Source organism: Neovison vison, chromosome 11 (genome assembly GCF_020171115.1).
Source record: "Neovison vison isolate M4711 chromosome 11, ASM_NN_V1, whole genome shotgun sequence".
NCBI lineage: Eukaryota > Metazoa > Chordata > Mammalia > Carnivora > Mustelidae > Neogale > Neogale vison.
In genome coordinates, this window is record NC_058101.1 from 154,462,786 (window position 1) to 154,483,748 (window position 20,963).

Here is a 20,963-nt window from a genome sequence, read left to right on the forward strand (position 1 = left end):
TTCTGCTCTGGATAGGAGACTGGAATTCTGAGGATTCTTCTAACTCTAAAAACAGTGATTTCTTTATGGCCAGGTGAGGAATCAATGAATCACATACCCCTTCCTTGCTGGGTGACTGGGCCATGGTCCCATTTCTAACCTCTCTGAGTTCAATTGTCTCAATTCTCTCTTACTGTTACATGATCTGCCCACCTGCTCCTGTTGTGAGGAGCTCTGGAAATTCTACAGGAACTAGTGCTTTGAAAATCTGTTATTTGGGATTGCCATACTAGGAAGAGCAGTACTGCCTTTACTGTGATTTTGACCCTCAGGGGTCAGTGGCACCAAAGCTGGCCATGGGAAGCAGCCAGCATATACCTCAGGAAGGCAGGAGAAGCCTCTGAGAGAGACTTGGGGTGAAGAAGCCTCCTGCTGTGAAGCCAGCACTTTTCCCCAGAAATGGTGATTCCTTAAGTTTGTTTCCTGCCCCGCTCAGTCCTTCTGAGTGACCTTCCGGAAGCATCTCTGGAACCTTGTGAACATTGACTTTTTAAAAAATGTCCTACTAGGAACATGTTCCCTAACAGGGTTTCCTTCCACTTGTATACAAACCACCCCTCCCCCCCCAAAAAAAATGCTTGCTGAATTAATGAACCACTTCTCTTATCTATTTTTCCTGTTATCTAATTCCGAGGGGAAAGCTGGGAGCTCCGAGGGAGCTGGGAGACGCAGCTCACAACGCCTCCCTCCCACCGGGCAGAGAGCAGCCTGGAATCCCTGAGACTGAGGGAGGGAGACCGTTCCTGAGAGTCTGCCTTGCACTCGGCGGCGGGGAGCCTCTCCCACCGTGGGTAAGTCCTTTCCGGGCCTTCCTGGGGGGACCCTCCGTCGGGGGAGAGAGGGAGATGCAGGCTACCAGGAGGCCACCAGGAGGGCCGAGAGCCGCTGGGCGGAAGGAATAGATGGTTGGTGGGAGCACCGAGTTGGAGACTGTGGGGATAGGGGAGGTGGAGGAAAGGGGGAGAGAAAGGACCTACCAGTGCGTGCCTGAGGATGAGCAAGAAGCCCTCAGACTTTCGAGGACAGGAAGAAAGGAGGAGAATATTGGCGGGCCAGGCCGCGGAGGCAAGGCTTCCTTTCCCACTTTTTCTCTTTCTCTTTCTCACAACCTGGTAGCATTTTAGTTTCTCCATTTCCGGGTTCAGCCTCCCACTCCAACAATTAGAAATCGATGGGAATGGTCCATCTCCTAAGAAAAAGTAAACAAATACATACCACACAAACAATTAAACGCATTTGACCAGGTGCTGGGGTGGGGGGGCTCTTGCCTTTGCTTTCCCCTACACACCCAGATCACTAGGCTTCTCCCTCACCCAGGGGGCTGTGCTGCTGATGCTCGGTCTTGAGAACCCCTGAGAAAACTAAGGAAAACCTTCCTGAACCATGTCAGACCTGTCCGGTATGCTTTCAGGGCAGAAAGTCTCACCAGTGTTTCCTGTTGGCTTCATTGGCTAGATCGTGAATAGGCCTCAGAAGCTGACACTTTGCTTTGCCTCTTCACAGGCCAAGGGTCAGCCAGGATAGGTGTAGGGTTTAATTTTTCATTTATCCTGGAGCCAGGTATGTAATGGGGAGGAGGAGCAGTGGTGGGTTTTGCAAGTGAACCGCAATGATTGTACAAAGCCCACATCATGCTTTGAAGAGCTTGGCTGCATATGCTTTTGCTCCCAAGTCAAAATTACCTCTGCTTCCTCTAAATCCAGAACTGGGGCAAAGGAGCTTTGAATTCTATCTGTAGCAGAGGAAAGGGCTGAGTCCAAAAGAAAAGGACAGATGAGGGTAAAGACAAGAGGAGCAGCTTTGAGAAGACACAAGTGGAGAAGGAGAAGACTGGGAGTCACAGTGAAGCATTACCTGACAGCTAAGGCTCTGGCAGAGTTCAAAATCAACTGCTTGTCTGATAGTCCTCCCCTTGCCCAAAGGTTGAAAACAGACTATGGCATATTTTAACTCTATAGGACTAAGCAATGCTATTTTGGAATTGGATAGGATTTAGTGCAAAGTTTCTTGGTGCCTGTGCACTGACTACAAATACTAGCAGAGAATGGAAAATTGTTCCTTCATGTTTCCCTCTCCCGAAGCCTTGCTTCCAGCAGGATGAATTAAAAAGCGGTTTCAAAATTTACACTCATCTGCTTTATTTATCTTCCACCTACCTAGCTCCTGTTCCCTTCCCTCTCCCCCTCTTTTCTTCCCCACCCCCCCACCCGGGTACAGACATTCTCACTCTTCTGCATATTCGCCAAAATTAAAGGAAATTGAAAGGTCTTTAGCTGTGCAAGATTAAGGAAGTGCTGATCTGAAAATAAGGGAAAACCTTACTGTGAAAGGCTGCTAGAATCTCACACTCTATCATCACAAAATCGGTTAGGTTTGTTTATTAGTAGTAGTGATAATTGTTTTGTTTCTATTAGTCTTATTTTGATAAATCGGCCTGTAGTAAATGGATATTTTTAAATCCCAGTTTATGAATTTTTTACAGAATTCATTGCAGGTCATTTTTAGTGACATAGACATTTCCTCTGTCTTCTAAAGAATTTGTCTGTGAAAGTGATTTTGCATTGGCCCGTTCAATGCAGGGGGGAGGTAAGAGTTTTGTGGGGTTGGTATTGAGGAAATGGTAGTACATTGCTCTTTATCCTTGTTCTATTTTTCAAGCCCAATAAAATATCCATTTCAAATGACTTTCTAATGCCTAGTTATATTTGCCAAGCGATTTATAAGACGTAAACTTACAGTCTGTATGTCTAAGCCCAGAGATGTTTTAGGGCTGGGAACAGTAGAGAAGAGGGTGTTGAGGGCTGAGGTAGGACAGATACTGAAGAAATTCAAACGATCAATCTCCAACTGTCTAAACACAGCACCAAGTGGAGATTCGAGACAATTATCCGAATAATTGGGAGGGAGGGAGGGAGGCAGGCACTTTCACCTGCCTTATCTAGATAAAAGGGCGACACGGGAAAATGTCCGTGGCCCTCAAAGCTCTGCCTCTGTTCTCTTCAGGATCACAATATCGGGCGATTTTTCTGTGGGTTCTGGGAACGGAGTCGGTATGGGGCGGCAAGGACAGGTTTCTAGAAAAACTTAAGAAGGTATCCCACCGTGCCTCTGGGGGGTGGGGGGTGGAGGGTGGTGGTGGGTAGTGCGCCGCGGGACGCTCGGCCGAGGTTGATAAGCCCCGCAGCCGATCTAAGGTCAATAAACCCGGCGGCGTCAGGCTCTGGCGGAGGGTAGGAAAGGGAACAGCCCTCTTAAGGCTGCCGGCGGAATGAAAAGCAACCCCGGACTGCTGAGTTCCAAGTCTGGGCGCCAGCATCGGGCGCGCAAGGCAGGAGCCCTGGGCCACAGTATGGGAGGCAGCCGGAGCTGGGGAGAGGGACGCGGTCCAGCGGACTGGGTGGGGTCCTCGCGGCGCGGCCCAGAGGGAATGACGACCTTGAAAGTGTCCCGAGCAGGCCTTAATGGGCCGGGTCTGGGACGACCAGTCCTAACCGCGTGGAGAGTTTGGAGAAGGAAATGAAAAATAACTTTTTTTAAGGGACAGAAGAGCGGGGAGTGGGTAATGGACACTCCTAAATAAGGTGAACACTCAATAAAGCTTCAGGGACCCCTCAAAGAGGCGGAGAATTGCCCCTAAAGCCAAAAAAAAAAAAAAAAAAAAAAGAAAGAAAGAAAGGCGATGGCCGTATTAATTAGTGATCAGTTTTAAGCCCTTTTGGATGGTTCTTCAAAGTTTACAAATTCGTTTCACATCGAGATGGTGTTTCTCCCACACCTCGTTTGACGGGAGAAGTTACTCTGCCCAAAGTTACATTGCTGGGGTGTCCCGCAAAGGGCCTCAAATCAAGGACTCCTCATCAGAGACGACCTTGCCAAGGGCAAGCCCCAATGAGAAGTAGGCAGCCTGGGATGGAAGCCCCAAAGAACGCTACTGTCCCGTCGGGTGTCCCCTCTGGTCCCTCCGGCTGAGCCTTCTGTACAAAGCCCGAGTGACCAGAGGGAGAAAGAGGCGGTGGTGGTGGAGAGGGCTCTTGTAACAACAGGAGGCTCAGAGGAAACCATGAGCGAGCGACACTACCTTCTCGAACCAGCGGATTTTTGCAAATAAACACTAGACCGTTTGAGTTCTTTGCCACTTAGCAGCGGAACTTCCTCTTATCATTTCTATTCCTGGCGAGGCCGAGGTTACATTGGTTTGAATGCCTTCAACCATTATGGCGCCGCATAGGTCAGGTCACCTCGGACGGGGATCGCTCCAGCTGTCTCCAGGGTCTCGTCTCCAGCCCCAGGATCCAAGCGGGATCCAACGTCCCCGAGCAGGGCTAATGGCTGAGAAAGCCCAGGCCGCAGACTGCAGAGTCCAGGTCTAGATCAGTCTTGTGACCTCGGGCCTGGCCCTGGTACTGCTCAAAACGCGTCCGGGATCGCCCTTTCCGCGGGAGCCCTTTGGCGGAGCTCAGAGCCCAGGGGATGCTCAACGCGGAGAGGGTCCCGGGAGCTGCGGAGAAGGGGGACAGAGCATCCACCCGCCGCCTACACGCGCCTTTCCAAGTGCGGGGGGCTGGCGCGACCCTGGACCCGCTCGCCCCAACGTTGTTGCCCCCATTCGGTCAGGGCAGCAAGGAGGGAGCGAAGCCGCGTCCCTCTGCTGTCTTTCCAGGCGCTACCGCCCACGTAAGGTTCCAGAAGAGGCCAAGAATTACAACAGGAGTTTCATCTAAACGGGAATTCCTTACACACGCGCGCGCACGCACACGCGCACATACACACACACACACACACACACACACACCCCACGACTTAGGCTGCTCTACATTTCAACATCCCTGTGCAGAAAGACAGCTCCTTCCCACCCTAGTCGAGGGTCGCAGCGAATCCGACTCCAGTCCGTAAGGCACTGGTTCAGTCCTTTCTCGGAGGATTACTAAGGGGCATAGATGGCACCCCGAGCAAGAGGGCTTAGTGGCTACAGACAGGGTTCAGAGAGTCTCCCTCAGCCCGGTTCAAAGAGCCTTAATATTTTCGGTCCGTCCCCGGCCGGCGCGGAGGCCGGAAGTAGCGATTCTAGAGGCTTCGGGACCTGCGGCTTGTGCAGAAGCCACTGCATTCCCAGGCCCGGGCAAGCTGGAGTTCTGGCGAAGGACACCGTCTTTTTTATCATTTCCCGGCCGCAAACTCGACAGTTCTCCAGCACCCGTCCTCCCGGTCTTAGGAAAGACTGTCCGCAGACCCTTCCCAAACCACACAGTTCGCTAAGCCCAGGGGCAGGGGCAGTCGCGGCCATCCCTGGAGCAGATGCCCGCGCGGGGGACCGGGTGTCTAGGCGCCGTGTTCGGCAGCGCGGAGTTTGGAATGGCTGCGGCTTTTTCTTTAGATACTGTGTTGTGTTGTTCTCTCTCATCCAGCCTACGCACGGGTCTTAGGGATTTTCTTTATTCGTTTAGTATTGTCTTAACTTTCCTTGTTTTCTCCTTTCCTTCTTCGTTCATCCTCACCCACCCCCGCCTCCCTCTATGATTCTCGTTCTTCTCCCTCTAATTCAATTCCTGCGTTTCCTTTCCTAGCTTAATCAAAATCCTTCCCCTTTACTTAGTTCTTTATCTATTAAATTTGCCCGCCCTTCCTTCCTTCCTTCCTTCCTTCCTTCCTTCCTTCCTTCCTTTCTTTCCTTCTTTCTTTCTTTCTTTCTTTCTACCTGAGTGCCTTTCAGTTTCGCCCGGTCCTTGTCGGCTGCAGACCCTGCTGATTTTAGCGACTGCGGGATGATCCCGGACACACGTTCCACCTTTAAAATTTCCAGTGTCTCGTTTGTTCTTTTCTCATCCTAATTCTAGATCATTACTCCTCATTGTAAATTCGTTTTTATTAATTTGGATGTGCTGCTTCCATGTAGAACTTACTGGATATAGATGTCTTGTTGGGTGAATGAGAAGCCGTCCTGTTGGCGAGTTATTTTAATTTCTGGATATTGAACTAAACAGTAGCTGTGTGTTTGCCCTTAAGAAATTTCTTAAATTTCCACCTCTAAATAAATAGCACACTATAAAATCATTTTCCTATGACTAGGTGGATGTCTAACACCACTGATTCACTAAAAAAAAAAAAAAAAAAAAAAAAAAAACCACGATGCAGGTTTTTTTCTTTTAATGTAGAAACATTACATACTGAGCCAGATGATTTGTCCTGCCACACCATTTATTATGGCTTTTCACTAACTGCAAGATTTAACAGGAAATTGATATGGTATAAATAGATAACTTTCCCTTGTTCACCAGCTAAGATTTTATTTGCTTTCTGTTATATCACAGTAATTCTATCATAATAACGATAGAACAATTAGTATATCCTTGTAGATAAATAATGATTTTGCGCATTTGTCATTGTTTTATGTAGAACTTGTTGTTAGAGCATACATGAAATTTTATTTTTATAAGTGTTAATAAATAGATCTTTTTTTTACTTTTAGATAATAACTGGAGACAGAAAAAAATAACTCATAAGAAAAAAAAACTTAAGGTTTCTTTAAGACACTTAAAACTCTTAAGAAACTTTTCCTTAAGAAACGGAGTCATTAACAGGTAAAACTTGAGCACAGAGAATTAGGAAGGGAGATCAGAAAAGCAGCTATGCTTCCTCTGGGGTAACTTAAAAACAACAAAAAATTTAGGAGAGATACAGCCCTCCCGATGTAGTAGTCGCTGTGTAAATGTGCCTCTCTGATATCAAGGCAGGGGGGATGTCTTCCAAGTGTTCCTAGCTTCTAGAAAGTTGACAAGCAGAATTCAGGAGTTACTGTCTTAGTACTCCGTAGAATTCAGATAGTAACTACTGACCACATCAGATATCTGCTTCCTTAAATGCTATGGAAGTGGGTACAGGATCGAGGGTCCTGGGCAAGTTCTGAGAAGAGGCTCTATGTGGAAACAGCCTTGCGGCCCCAGGATTTGTCAGCAGCTCTCTGCTCTCCTTTGGCCTCTGGATTCCCCCAGGCTTCTCAGGGCTGCCTTAGAAAGCTCTCAACGTAGTGGCCGCCGGGGTTTGCTCCAGCCACGATAACGAAGGGGCTCGCTATCTAATCTGGACAGCGGCTTGAACAATCCATTAGACCTCGGCATTTATCGGGCCGGGGTAGAGGCAGGGATGCGGTCTGGCTGCCCCACCCTGTTCTAGGAGGCTTTGAATTGCCCCATTTGGCGACAGAAAGGATTAATGAAGTAGAGAATTTTGTGTGGACCCAAAACTGACCACTGCATGGCATGCTTCTTGACACTGGTAAATAAAATTCTACCCATTGTCAGTATAAAGATGAATTAGAATCCCTTTGGGTTCAGGGGATCGCGTTTCCTTTTAAGAAGTTCAATATATTTTATATTGTCTCTTTCAAACTCCGCGCCAATCAAAGGGCACTGGAAGAATCCAATATTCACCAGTATTCCTCGGGACTTGAGAGACTTAAATCCATCCACCATTCTTTCGTTCATTCATTCAGCAAACATTTACAGAGCTTTCCTCTGCGCCAGGCATTGTGCCTTGTACTGACAGGTTAAATTATTTGCCCAAGATGAGAACTCCACTGGCGACTGGGGTGGGACCCTAAATCAACTATTCCAGTCCCGTGACTGCTCACTTCTTTACTCCAACACATACAAATCAGAGACGTCGGGAGCTAGAAGGGCCCCAGAGGTTATCTGCTTCAGCCTTCCATTCAATGCAGGAATCCCCTCCCCAGAAGGCCAGCAACAGTCTCTACCCTCAACTGGCTCAGTAATAATCACTCCTGCCTGGGTTTTCCACTTGAAAGTGACTCACTGGACTGGCAGGTCTTTTCCTGAGAGAAGACCATCACTGCCTGCCCACACCTAAGCTCACAGTGCTAAGTCTCTCAAGCTGCTGCAACCCACAATACCCCAAGAATCCAGCTGTGCCACTTCCCCTTCAGACTTCTCTTGGGAAGGGAGATCCCAGGTTCTGGACACCATCCACCTGAAACTTTAAGGCTCTATGGGCCTTAGTTAATCCTCATTTGTCCAACAGAGGATATCTGTTAGCATGGAAAACACTATAGGCAGTAGCCAAAGAATCACCAGAGTCTGTTTCTGGTCCCGATGCAACCACCTGCAAACTGGGTGACATCAAGAGAGTTATTTCTCTTCTATTTCTGGCATATGCAAGAAATAAGATGTATGAATGTTCTTTTCAAAGTTGAGAGCCACCTTCTTCAAAGATAAACTTTCCCTTTGTAGATAAACCGAGATTATTCTCATTTGCTGGTTAAAAACATAAAGGCTATAAAAGGCAATTTCTGGACAATACGCTCATGACAAAGAATGTTCTGGAAACTTTAGATCTGATGAAACACTAAATGCAAATTGTCCCTGGGTCAGAGGTAAAAGTTTGGACTCCAGTGTTACAGTAATATGATTTGAATCCCATCTGTACTACTTACTGGCTGTGTTATCTTCAGTAAATTTCTTAACATTTCTTTTTCATTTATGAATTCCTCATAAACTTTGCAGTACAGGGCACGTGGGTGGCTCAGTCCTTTAACATCTGCCTTCAGCCCAGTCTGTCCTGGGACCAAGCCCTTGATCAGACCCTCTGCTCAGCAGAGAGTCTGCTTCTTCCTCTCCCTCTTCCCTTCCTTCACTCAGGCATGCTCTTGCTCTCTTAGTCTCTCTCTCTCTCTCTCTCAAATAAATAAATAAAGTCTTAAAAAAACAACAACAACAAAAAACTTCACAGGACAGGAAGGACCTCTCCCTGGTACCTGAAATAATCTTTATAGTGAGATTCATTCAGCTAGACACCACTATCCCCCTTGGTTTCATGTGGTTTTGTTTGTTTTGTTTCTTACACATAGTCTCAAAGCCCTTCAGAAATTAAATTTGTCTGGTAAAGGATGGAAATTTGCCTGACAAATTGATAAGTATATTTTTAAGTTATCTTACCCAAAATTGAGTGCTGCTGGTGGTACTGGAAATTTTGGAAGCAACATTTCTAGAAGGCAAGTTTGCAGTATGGATCCAAAACCTAATAAGTGTTCATATTCTTTGACCCACTTTTCCAGTAATAGAAATTTACCCCAAGGAAATAATCAGAGGCTTATAAGGTGCTCTACTTACCAAAATTTATATCAGTTTGACAAGTATACCTCAAACTTCTTTATTATAGCAAAAAGCAGAAAATAACATGAGCTCTAAACAGTAAGAGCTTGTTTACATAAGGCAAAACCCATAGTTAGCCATCACACTGTTTCCTTAAAATACTTAATGACATAAAGGGGCACTTGGGTGCCTCAGTCAGTTGAGCCAGCCTTGGGCTCTCAGTTTCAGCTCAGGTCATGATGTCAGGGTTGTGAGATTGAGTCCTTCATGGCAGTGGGCTCCATGTTCAGCGCCCAATCTGCTTGTGCCTCTCCCCCTGTATTCCTGAGCACAATCTCTCTCAATCTCTCTCTCTCAAATAAATAAGTAAACAAAATCTATAAAAAATAGTTAACGATATAGAAATGTTTCATATTTAAAAAAAATAAAAGGGCGCCTAGGTGGCTCAGTGGGTTAAGCCGCTGCCTTCGGCTCAGGTCATGATCTCAGGGTCCTGGGATCGAGTCCCGCATTGGGCTCTCTGCTCAGAAGGGAGCCTGCTTCCTCCTCTCTCTCTCTCTCTCTGCCTGCCTCTCCATGTACTTGTGATCTCTCTCTGTCAAATAAATAAATAGAATCTTTAAAAAAATAAAAATAAATAAAAAGAAGATTGCAAAAACACTATGCAGTGTGAAACTGGTGGAGAGGCGTGGGGAAGGGAAAACACTATTGTCAGTGGGTGAGTGGTGAGGGATAGTTTTTCTTGTTCTTAATATGCTTTCCTGTATTTTCCAAATAAACTACAATGAGTTCCTGTTTCTTTGAAATTAGATAAAGAAATGTTTTGAGAGGGGTGGGGAGGATTGATCAAATTCAACATATGTCTCTTCCTAAGATTTCATGACTATTGTGCTTACAACATAAGTTTATCTATTTTAGAAAATTCAGGGTTCACTTTCCTAAAACTCAATGGACTCAAACTCCAAGAATAGTTCTCCACACTTGATTCCTGGCTGAAGACATTTACAATTGGTAGGAGTGATTTTTCCACAAAGAGATCTCCCCTCCCCCTTTAGAAAATGTTTTCACAGCCATCCAGATTGTCTCAGAATTTCACTTGTAACCTTGAGTGTTTCTGAAATTGAAAACATAGTCTAAGTTCTTGTAACTTTTTGTCTTCTCAAAACTCCCTTTGCTGGCAGAAGGATGTGCTGGAATGTAAGGCCAGGTGCTGGTCCAGCTGCAAATAAAAGCTGATTATTCTGGAAGAAAGGGAGGAGAGTTTGAACAGGGGAGGGAAGTCAGACCTTTAGGGGTGGCCCAAAAGCTGGAGAGGGTATTCAAAAAGAAGACCTTTGTGGAAGAAAAGTTAGCCGCTAAGGATGAGACTGAAGACCAAATGAGTTACAAGACAAGTTTTAATGAATGTCAGGTGCCTCTATTGAACTGAAATAGCTTTAATTTGTAGGTAAAGGAGTAGCAGTTTATAAAGATGAAGGCTGCTTTCCTCCCACTTTATAAGCAGAGTGTGAAATGGAGTTGGGGGAAGAATGGTAACAAAATAAATTTAAACTTAAGGAATCTTCTGGATGTCTGGGAAGCTCGGTGGATGGAGCATGGAACTCTAGATCTTGGGGTAGTAAGTTTGAGCCCCATGCTGGGTATATAGAGTTTCCTTAAAAATAATAATTATAAAAAACTTCAAAAGATCTTTTACTGAGATTTTTAATTGAATGTAACACATTTAGTCAACAGAAGATAAACGTAACATCAAACTAGAGGTCTGTTTCATTGTTGTTAGTTAGCCAATAAACATTTAGCAAATAAAAATTGTAGTCTGAGTACAGCAGGAAATATAGACTTGAAATACCACTCCTATTCTCTTTCTCCACACTTTTTTTTAACACCGATGTCAGCCTTTGTGTGTAGGTTTAGTTGGCTGGTTGGTGGTAAGGGAATATGAATAGAATTTTGGTGGAACCACCAAAATCAGTTTTTGTAGACTTACACTTTCATAGACTATTCATCTCTTCCCTTCTCCTCTACAAGGCAGCAGAACCCAGTCAGTCACCATATTTATCTTCATGTCACATTTGCTAGCCCCTGCACATTACAGACATGGTGGTAGTTCTGTCTTGAAGAATAATTCTCAGAGGGGGGATGTTCCAGGCACTTTTGCTGACTGAATTCTCTATGACAAAAATCTTCCACAGTTACTGTCTTCTCCACACTTGTCTCTGAAGGAAATCAAACCCAAATCCTTGGGCAGAACTTATGTACTCTTGACATGGCCAGGGTGCATCCCAGACCAATGGATAGGAGATGTGAGGAGAACCAGAGTTGGGAAGGGCACATATTTTCAAAACCTTTGGAAAATGCTTTATTTTCTACTAGCTGGGAGTTCCTAAATCTCTAGGCCAGTAAGATATTGACTGATTTTCTTACCACTATGACTATCCCAGAAATTTCCCATCAGACACCAGTTTTTCTTGAAGACTCAACCTTTCTATATTTTTTTATATAAAGATTACATAATCTCCATATGATTTTTAAGTAATTTCAATATGTAATCAAAGTAGAATAAAAGAAGTCAAACAATTTTTCCCTTGACCCTGCTACAGACCAAACGGTACCTCAAATGGTTCTCTCATATGTAAATTTGGGGAGAGTGAATAACATCTATCAAAGTGCTTTCACACACAGGTCACACTTATCTTCACAGTTGATTGCTCTCTGAAGTAATCCATGTGTTATTGGAGTGTTGTGTCCGTTTTATAGATGAGGTCACTGAGACTCAGAAGTGTTGCATTGCCAAAGGTCACAGCACTAATAAGTAACAGAATGCAACTGAAAATGTCCTGCTCTAACTACCAAGCGCTGCCTCCCCCACCCGCCAGGGATATGCCAAGGATTCATGGGATAGTCCATATAAACTGATTTGTAATTGCTCTAATAGGTGTTCCCAGGATCCCTTAATTTCCTCATTTGAAAATCATGGAATCAAGGAATAAAAGAGCTGCACGTCTCTTAAAGCTGATCTAGCACACTGTCCCCCCTTGCCGCTGCACCCCCCTCCCCAGCCTTCATTCTGCAGGTGAGCCCCAAGGAGGTTAAGTGATTTGCCAAAGGTCATCCCATGAGTTAGTGGAAAATGACCAATGTGATTTTTAAAAATTAGTTTAAAAAACTGCCTACCAAGCCCATTTTTATGGCTTATTTTAAGCAGGTTAATAAGTATACCAGACATAGCTTTAAACCCAACTGAGTAAATGCTGACACTAGTTTATAGATTTAGCAGATAAGTAGCAATAAGGAATTATTCATCTCTCATTTATCATCCAGCCTCTCCAAGGTGCAAGGTATAAAGTGAAGCAAATAGCACTTTAAGAACCCCCACACACGTGAGATCAAAACAGTAAAAAATAAAGTGGTTTACAAAGTCATACGTTTACAATGTGGCTCTGCCTGAAATGTGAAAAAAAAAAAAGAAAGAAATTGAGGCAAATTTTTGCATTTCTCAAATAGGCAATTTCTTATACAGAACTCCAGATTCGGACTCTAGATTTCCTCAAGCATTAATTCCTTCTTTTACGCATGTACTGAGTACCTACTATGTGCAGGGCATTGTGGGAGATCTGGAGAATTACTATATACTCTTCCAGCCATCAAGGACTTCTTAAGCTTAATGAAGTGACAAAATCAAGCACACACGCAGTTGAATTTCGAAGGGAAGAGTCAGTGGGTGTAAAGGGAATGTTTATATGGGAAAAGGAGGAAAGGGGAGACTGCTGACTGCTGGGGTAGCCACAACAAGGAGCACACTGAGGTGGCCTTGCCACAATCTTGTCCCCAACACCATTTCTTTATCATGAAAATGGGGTTGTGAAACCACATGGGTAGGGAAAAAAACAAAACAAAACAAAACAAAACAAAAAAAACAAAATATGAGACAGTGAATTGACTACCCCAATTAAGAACCAAATCAGAAAATCCTGTCTCAAAAAAAAAAAAAAAAAAAAAAAGAAAATCCTGTCTCTTCCCTTTAGCTGGATATTAAATATAAACAAACTGGTAGGGAGATGGAAGAAGGACTCACAGGGGCCAAGAGCAATTATAATATTTGTAACATATGCCAAAAATGAATGAAATTAACATGATTTGTTCCTTCAGGAAGTGAGCTCTAATGAATTCTCACAAATTATTCAGAAAAGCTGGTTTATTTTACTATTTTTAGTCAATCCCAGTTTGTCAATGGTGAACCTGAAGCCCAAAGTTCAATGTCAATAACAGCAATCACCAATCCATAGGTGACTTTGCTCTCAGCTGCCCAGACAAAAGAAGCAAGAAGGGTTCTTTTGAGCTCCACATTCATACAATTGAAGCATTTTCCAATGAAAAGAAAACAAAAGATATTTACTTAAAACCCTTTACTTTGTAGATGGGGAACTGAGGCTCAGAGAGTTCAAGTGACAAACTGATTATGTATGCTACTAATAACTGCTCAGGATAGCAGGCAAAAAGTGGAACATAGGATCACTCTGTGAAATGATGAGACTCAAAACTTGATCGTTGGATCAAGTCCAGAACCCTGCCCATTACATGGCCTCCAACATTGCTGTTTTATTTTCTTTATTGTGAAGCCTGGAATATTTCTAAGTCCTCAGGGTATTTGGAAGATACTCAGTTTGGAAATGTAATATGTATTGAGAGCCCCTTTTGTCTTGATTTATCCTCAGTCAAAAAGAGGCTTGGAATGACTGGAGTTTGAATGTCTATGATTCCTTGAGACCCTCACCACATCCTCATACCCCCATCTCTCCCCACTGCAGCTGGGCCAGACTCACTCCCCCTTCCTGCAAAGGGCAGGCCCAGCAGTGCTACCCCAGAGCTCAGGGCTGCCTTATCGCTAATCTTCTCACCCAGGTGATTGTATCAGGATGAGGAAAATGTGGCCTTGGGGTTCAGATTTATGGAAAAGGCAGATAGCAATTCCTGCAGCAGCATGTTGAAATGGAAGAACAGGGCACACGACCTGGGTTTCAGAACTCCTGTTTCCAGCCCTGCCATGAAATAGCTGTGTGACTTTGGATAAGTCTGTAGCCCTTTCTGAGTCCTTACTGCCTCATATATTGAATGAGTGGTTTGGACCAGAATCCCTGAGGTCCCCTGAAACTCCAGCACACCACCTCAATGTTAGTGCCAGAGAGAGGCTGTCCTGTGACCAATAAGTGAACCAAAGGTACACACGTGGAGCCACAGTCACCCTACCAACAGGTATCCTGGGCATCTCCTGCACGTGAGCTTTTTTAATGTTTGCACTCAGTTGCTCTTCCTCAGTCTTAAAGGAGAGGGATTTTACACTATGGAACAACAGTTTTCCCAGTTTAACTCAACAGACCTCTTAAAACATCAACTACCTGTTAGGAACTATGGAAAATACAAAGATATCAAATATAGGCTTTCTGTCCTCAAGAAGAGTGAAATTTGGGGGAGGGGGGATGTGGAGGCAGGCCAACATGTGGAAATAGTAAACTGAAATGCAGTGTGTTAAAGGTTGTGAAACCAGAAGGAAGAAAGGGATTGATTCTGGGAATAGACGTTTAAACTATTTAGAAAAAAAAATTTTTTTAAAAGATTTTATTTATTTATTTATTTGACAGAGATCACAAGTAGGCAGAGAGGCAGGTGGGGTGGGGGGAAGCAGGCTCCCCACCCAGCAGAGAGCCTGATGCAGGGCTCGATCCCAGGACCCTGAGATCATGACCTGAGCTGAAGGCAGAGGCTCAACCCACTGAACCACCCAGGCACCCCACAGAAAAAAATTTTAAGAAGGATATATAAGGAGGAAGCCCTTGCTTTTTCCCTTCTGTGTCCCTCACAGTACCAGTGCCTTGTTCATATTGACGGTGTTTGAATTCTGAAGGCAAATTACTTGCCTTTGAATCTTGGCTCTGTTACCTATCAAGCTGGATGAGTTAATAGCTTTGTGCCTCAGTTTCTTCATCTATAAAATGGGGGAAATAGAGTGATTGTGTGGATAAAAGAGCTAATCAATCCATGCAACAGACTTGGCACCATGCCTGGCATATAGTAACAGCCCAGTGTTAGCTGTTACTCAATAAATGTCTGCCTAGTAAATGGATTGAAGTTTTCCTCAGCAGTCCAAGCCTTTTTATCATACACACTCAGACGGGTCTCATATTTTGGGTTCCTCGCTCAACATGCTCATTATCTGTGGCTAAGATTAGGTTTAGCCTTAGAGGCCTGGCATACTCACCCTTCTCCTGTGCAGGATCAGGAATGAGCCTCTTGGTATCAAATCTTTGGGGGACACAGAAGGGAATGTTTTGGTGATCTCTACTCCAGAAGCCCTTTATGTTACAAATGTTGATGTAGGAAGGGGTTCAGTCTCTTCATCTTACAGATAGGAAATTAAAGCTTGGACAAGTTATGTGATTTGCCTGCAGTCTGGCTGCTCACTAGGTGGCAGTTGCCCTATTTGAACGCAAACCTCAGGACTCCCAGATCAATGAGCTTCCACTACCTGCTGCCTCGACTTTGCTTGACCCTGGCCTAAGGGGCATACTCCAGCGAGTTTCTTGGGCCACATCAACCTCTGCTCTGAGAAAAGACTACCAGTTTTCCAGTTCTTAGGTCACATCTAATCCAGAATTCGGGCCATTCACCTGTCAGGCTAGTCCTGCCTCAAGGTGGGGAAGACAACAACTTGTGCCCTTTAGCTCTTCAGGTTAAGTTGTCTCCAGTGTTGACTGACTTCTTTAATTCCCATTAGCTGAAGGTGCTTTGCAGGTAGCCTGTCCATGATCCTCATCTTCCAGACAGAGAAGGTGGCCTTGGGCGCTTTCACTAGAAGGCCGAGGGTCTAGGGCAACCTGCCCGTGTTCTGCAGCCTGTCAGGCGCCCACCCAAGAGCCGGGCAGCCTTTCTTCTCTTCTGAAAGGGCAGTGGGAAGAAAAGCAGGCAGAACAAGACGGAATAAGGAGGAACTGGGAGAAATGAAGCCATTGGCCTGAGAATGAACGAAGCTCGGTCGTATCACAAGGAGAGCCAGGGAACCGTCTTTGCTATTGTAAAAGAATACTTGCTCAATTAGAAAATAAGTGTACAAAACACGGGGGGGTTGCCATGTGGGAAATTACCGTCTTTACGTGTAGATGTACTTACTTTTATTTACCACCGTATCTTCTTATCTATCACTGTATGAGTGTCTAGTGAGCTCTTGGAATATTCGCCGGCGTCCTGACTTCTCTCCACCCACGCACGGCTTCATTGCCATGAAACTGACTACTCGCCTCCTAAATTGTGTCGCCTTTGAGACCTGTGGCGGCGGCCCAGTCCCGCCTCGCAGGGCGCGGCCCCTCCGCTTAGGGAAAGCACTCTTCTCCCCGGGCCGCGCCGGCGGTAACCGCGGCCCCGGACGCCAGCACCCGCCTCGCCGCCCGGGGTAAGAGTGGAGGTCCGGGCGTGGGCCCAGCGGGAGAGGGGGCCCTGCCCGGGAGGTGCCGGCTCCCAGACGAGGCTGCGGCCGCGGCCCCCGAAGGCAGGCTCGCGGGCGAGCGGGGGGCGGGAAGCGAGGGGACCGCGGGGAGGAAGCGGGCCCCGCGCACCGGGGCGCCAGGCCCCGGGAGGCGCTTCCGCACTGGCCGCCCCCTCCGCGGAGCCGGGCCGGGGCGCGCCGGAGGGGCGGGCGCGGCCGGCCGGGGGCTGACCCCGAGCGCCGCCGAGTCTGCGCCCGCGGCCGCCCCGCGCTCGCCTCCTGCCGCCTCGGGTTACGCGGCGGCCTTCAGCGCGCACCTCATCAATAAGGCCTGACAGGCCGCCGGCTCCGCGGCCATCCATCACGCCGGCCCTGCGCGGGCTGCGCGGGCGGAGGCGCAGGGCACCCCGCGCGGGGGGAGGGGGCGGAGAGGCGGTGCGCGGGGCCCGGGAGCTGGCGACCCCCTTGGAAAAGCGAGACCCAGAAGAGGCCTGCGTTCACCAAGGGGCCGGGCGACTCTCTGTGCGCCCCCGAACAGCCCCGCGTGGCTCGGAGGAAGCATTTTTCTATCAATCAACAAATATTTGACTTTATTCCACCTCTTAATCCTAGTGTCTTTTAAGGATGTGTTCATTTGTTTTTAAAGAGCCGCAAGGGAGCTTAGAAATGATCTAGCACAACATAGGACATTTCACAGATGAGGAAACTGAGAGCCAGATGGGAAGTGTGGTGGGGGGCGACTGGGCATGTCTGAGGTCACACTACCAGGTGGTGATGGAACCTAGAGCCCACATCTTGGGACCCCGACTCCCAGCCCTTGCTCTGGGGACACTGGCACTGTGCAGGAACCATGTCGATATGCGTGTTTGACGTCAAATGTATGAAATGGGCGAAGTCGTGCACCTTGGAAGTTTTGGATGTGCCTGTCAGTGCATGAATTGTGCAGGATCCTCATAATTCCTACTCCCAATTCAGGCCACCGCGCCCTAGGTCTGGGAAGACAAGAGTTAATAAGGAAAAGTATGGGGGAAGGGGAGAGACACCTACACAGACAAATAATACAGTTCCTTGATTCATTCACTTCCTCCTCCCACCTCCTTTCCTCCCACCTACAAAGAGTTTACATGGTTTCTCTCCATGCACTTATCTGTTTCAGAACTTTCTCCCGTTGCCTGTTTGCTGATCTGAATAGTTCGAATATAGAGGCTTGTGTTCATCCTTACATCTCTCCAAAGTTTGCAGGGTGCCTGGCACATAGTAAGTATTCAATAAATGTTTGCTCTATGAATTGCAACATTTGTAAGAAAATTCAAATAATTCAAATGCAGAAAACATCGAGGCTGAATGCACTATCAGATCATGGTGTCCAATTGCATTTCATAAGAGAAAGACTGTGACCCACAGCCCTGTCCTTGATTTACCCAAGACCTCCCAGGGGGTAAGGTCAGATCCTTGGTGGTCCCCAAGGTTCCTTTCCTTGTTTCCCAGTATGCTGCCTGCTCTCATGCTCTTCTAGTTGTGATTCCTGCATCCATTTCACATCTGTCTTTCCCTTCCCACCTTTTGGTTCTTCCACTGATTAATTAGCAAGCTCTGCAAGGATGGGGATGAGGGTAACAGGGAAATCGACAAAGCCAAACTGTTTGCTTTGTTTCTAACAGGAAACACAGTATTTTGTGGGGTTTTGTTCTGTTTTTGTTTATGATGGTATTTTGTTAGTGTTGGTATTTTGGTTTTTTAATTCAAGTGAAAAGGATAAGATTAAAGCTAATGACCAATGGGTGCCTGTTAACCTTAACACTCATTTTCCTTCCATGACCACAGTGGTTTGGGAGTTGGAAACAATGATATTATCAACAACTCTGGGAAAGGGTAGAAATCAACTCTCTCTCTCTCTCTCTCTCTCTCTTATATTGAGCAGGAAAGGTAGCAGAGCCATCCTATGGCCCAGGCAATCAGTGGCTTTTGGGCTCCCCTGTGATGGCCACTAGACTATGATTTCTATAAAATACATGTCCAAAGTGTGGTTTTATCTGCCACAGGCCACACTGTCTTCCCATCACCACCCACTCAATGGTTGCCCATCCCTGCACACTTCCTAAACTGCAGCTGGGTGTAATGACAATGGATGTAAGAATCAGAGTCAGTATCACTTACTCCGCAGAACTGTTGTGTGGGTTGGGTAGAATCGTGTACCAGAAAGGCCATGTTTCAGCAAATACTTTTCCTTTAGTCCATTCAGAAATATAGTCCCCTTCTCAGGGGTAAATTCATTTTTTTCCAAGACCACTCCTTGGCTTATTCTTGCCTCATGGGAACAGCTGGACAAAACGCAGTCTCCCTAGAAAGACTGGGTTCTGGCCAGCTGGGTCTTTTGCTCTCCATCCTCCACGTCTGCAGGTTCCCTGGGGAATGGTGGTGTTGCTGAAAGTGACTTAGCAGTTTCTGAGCTTCTGATACCTAGCTCCAGGACTCTCCACATGAGAGAACAGAATAACCCTCCCTCACATATTACCCTCCCTGCAGCCCATGGTGAAACATGAATGCTCGCGTGGGACATGTGTGAAACAGGCCCCGGAGCTGTGTCCAGGAGACACTGCTGTAGAATTTCCTGCTGGCCTCCAGGAAGGATGAGCAATAGGGAGGACCAGCCTTGGAAACTGGATCCTTCTGAAAAAGATGCAAAGCTTTCTTTTGTATATAAATCACTCTTCTGAAGTATTTTAGGTGGGAGTTGAACATGTACCAGGGATGCAGAGTCTCGCTAAGGACTGAGGATGGGCGCATGCACAAGGGTAGGGGGGTGGGGAGAGAGAGAGGGAGTATAGGGCTGAACAATCTTATCCTACCCCAGCAATACTCGATTTTGCCCCTGCTTTTGAAAAATCTGATTTATTGAGATGAACTTTCCTTACAGTAAATTCACCCTTTTTAGTGTACAGTTCTTTGAGTTTTGACAAACACGCAAATGGTGTAACTACTTTCACAATCCAAATATAGAATAGCATGCCCCCCAAGTTCCCTCCTCCTCCTTTGTAGTCACCCTTCCCCCCACCCCCTGCCCCTGGCAACAACCTCTGATCTGTTTTCCATCCCTATGGTTTTACCTTTGTGGCAATGTCATATAAATGGATTCATTTAGTCTTTTGAGTCTGATCTCTTTCTCACAGCCCTAGTGTGTTTGAGATTCATGTGTGTTGCTGTGTGCATCGGCATTTCATTATCTTCTGTTCCTGAGTAGTATTCTGTTGTATGGAGGTATACCCTTTTATCTATTTCTCAGTTGAGGATCGAAGGTCCTGAGATCCGTCTCATATTTCCCAGTTGAGAATCGTTTGTGTGGTTTCAAGTTTGGGTCAGTTTTTGTAGGTTTTGAAGATACCAGCAATCCTCTTTTATAGATTAAAACACAACTTATGTTGAGCTTTTTCTTATCCTGAAGCAAACTGCAAAGAATACATCTCCTGAGCAACCACATTCAAAGAGTTTGGGGTGAAGATATTGGAGTCCCTGACAATAGTCGTATACGGAGGTTGGGGGGAAAGGGTGGGGAGGTATGAATGAATGAATCTGGGGAAGAATGAGTGTGCGCTAGCTGCTGAACCAGAGAGGGGTAGAGAGAAAGGTGGTGAGGGGAGATGATAATTTAGGGCTTTTGAAGTGGAGTGAAGACACTTCTCACATAGGGATTGAGAAATTGATCACTTTTGACTGATGAGGCTCTGTCTTATACTATCTGCTCTCAGCCCTCCAAGCAGAGTGTGGGCTTCTCTGCAGACTTTCTGGAGGGTGAGTGGGAGATTCTTCCCCATCCCAGGGAAAGGCTCCAGCTCTGGAGGCGAGGTGGCATGAGATGGGGGGGGGGGGGTGTAGGAGAAGGTTAGCTGAAACACCTGGAGTTAGCTCCGCACCTTCATGAGTGAAAAGCTCCCCTTTATCTAGGTGCTGATTATTCATTACATTTCATTCAGACCTTGGCTTCTGGCTTTGTCTCCCAGTACTTCCTTGCCCTGTGGCAATTTGCTGTTTATTAGCACCTCTGCAGAAGAGGCCCTGGGGTTGTGGAAGAAAGCAAACTTTAAAGGTAGAGCACGCCTGTCTTTCAAACACACAGATACCCAGCTGAAGACGTAGGAAAGTTGAAACTGGTGGGAAAGAAATGGAATGTCAGAGATCTTTCGTTCTTCTTTTTCTCTCAGGTCAGAGTTTAGAACATACCCTTGAAGAGAAATATGTCCCTCTAGTTGTTGCAAGCTCCATGCCCCCCTTTCCTCCAGCTGGTGCAAGAAACCAATTATTCCCAAACAATAAATACCTCCAAGCCGGGATGGGTGTTAGAATGA

General features: G+C 46.1%; 1 protein-coding gene across 3 annotated transcripts in view; it reads left to right on the top strand.

Annotated features, from left to right (window-relative positions):
• The first annotated feature begins 703 nt into the window (after positions 1-703).
• Positions 704-20,963, top strand: part of GATA4 (GATA binding protein 4) — an 82,106-nt gene continuing 61,846 nt past the window's right edge. The window contains exons 1-2 of one of the 3 annotated variants that reach the window (XM_044225060.1): positions 704-830; positions 17,777-17,877. The gene's annotated coding sequence lies outside the window, so the exon portion shown is untranslated. Of the gene's footprint in view, positions 831-16,569; positions 16,588-17,776; positions 17,878-20,963 lie in introns of those variants that run through there. The other 2 variants (XM_044225061.1, XM_044225063.1) reach the window with 2 other exon arrangements.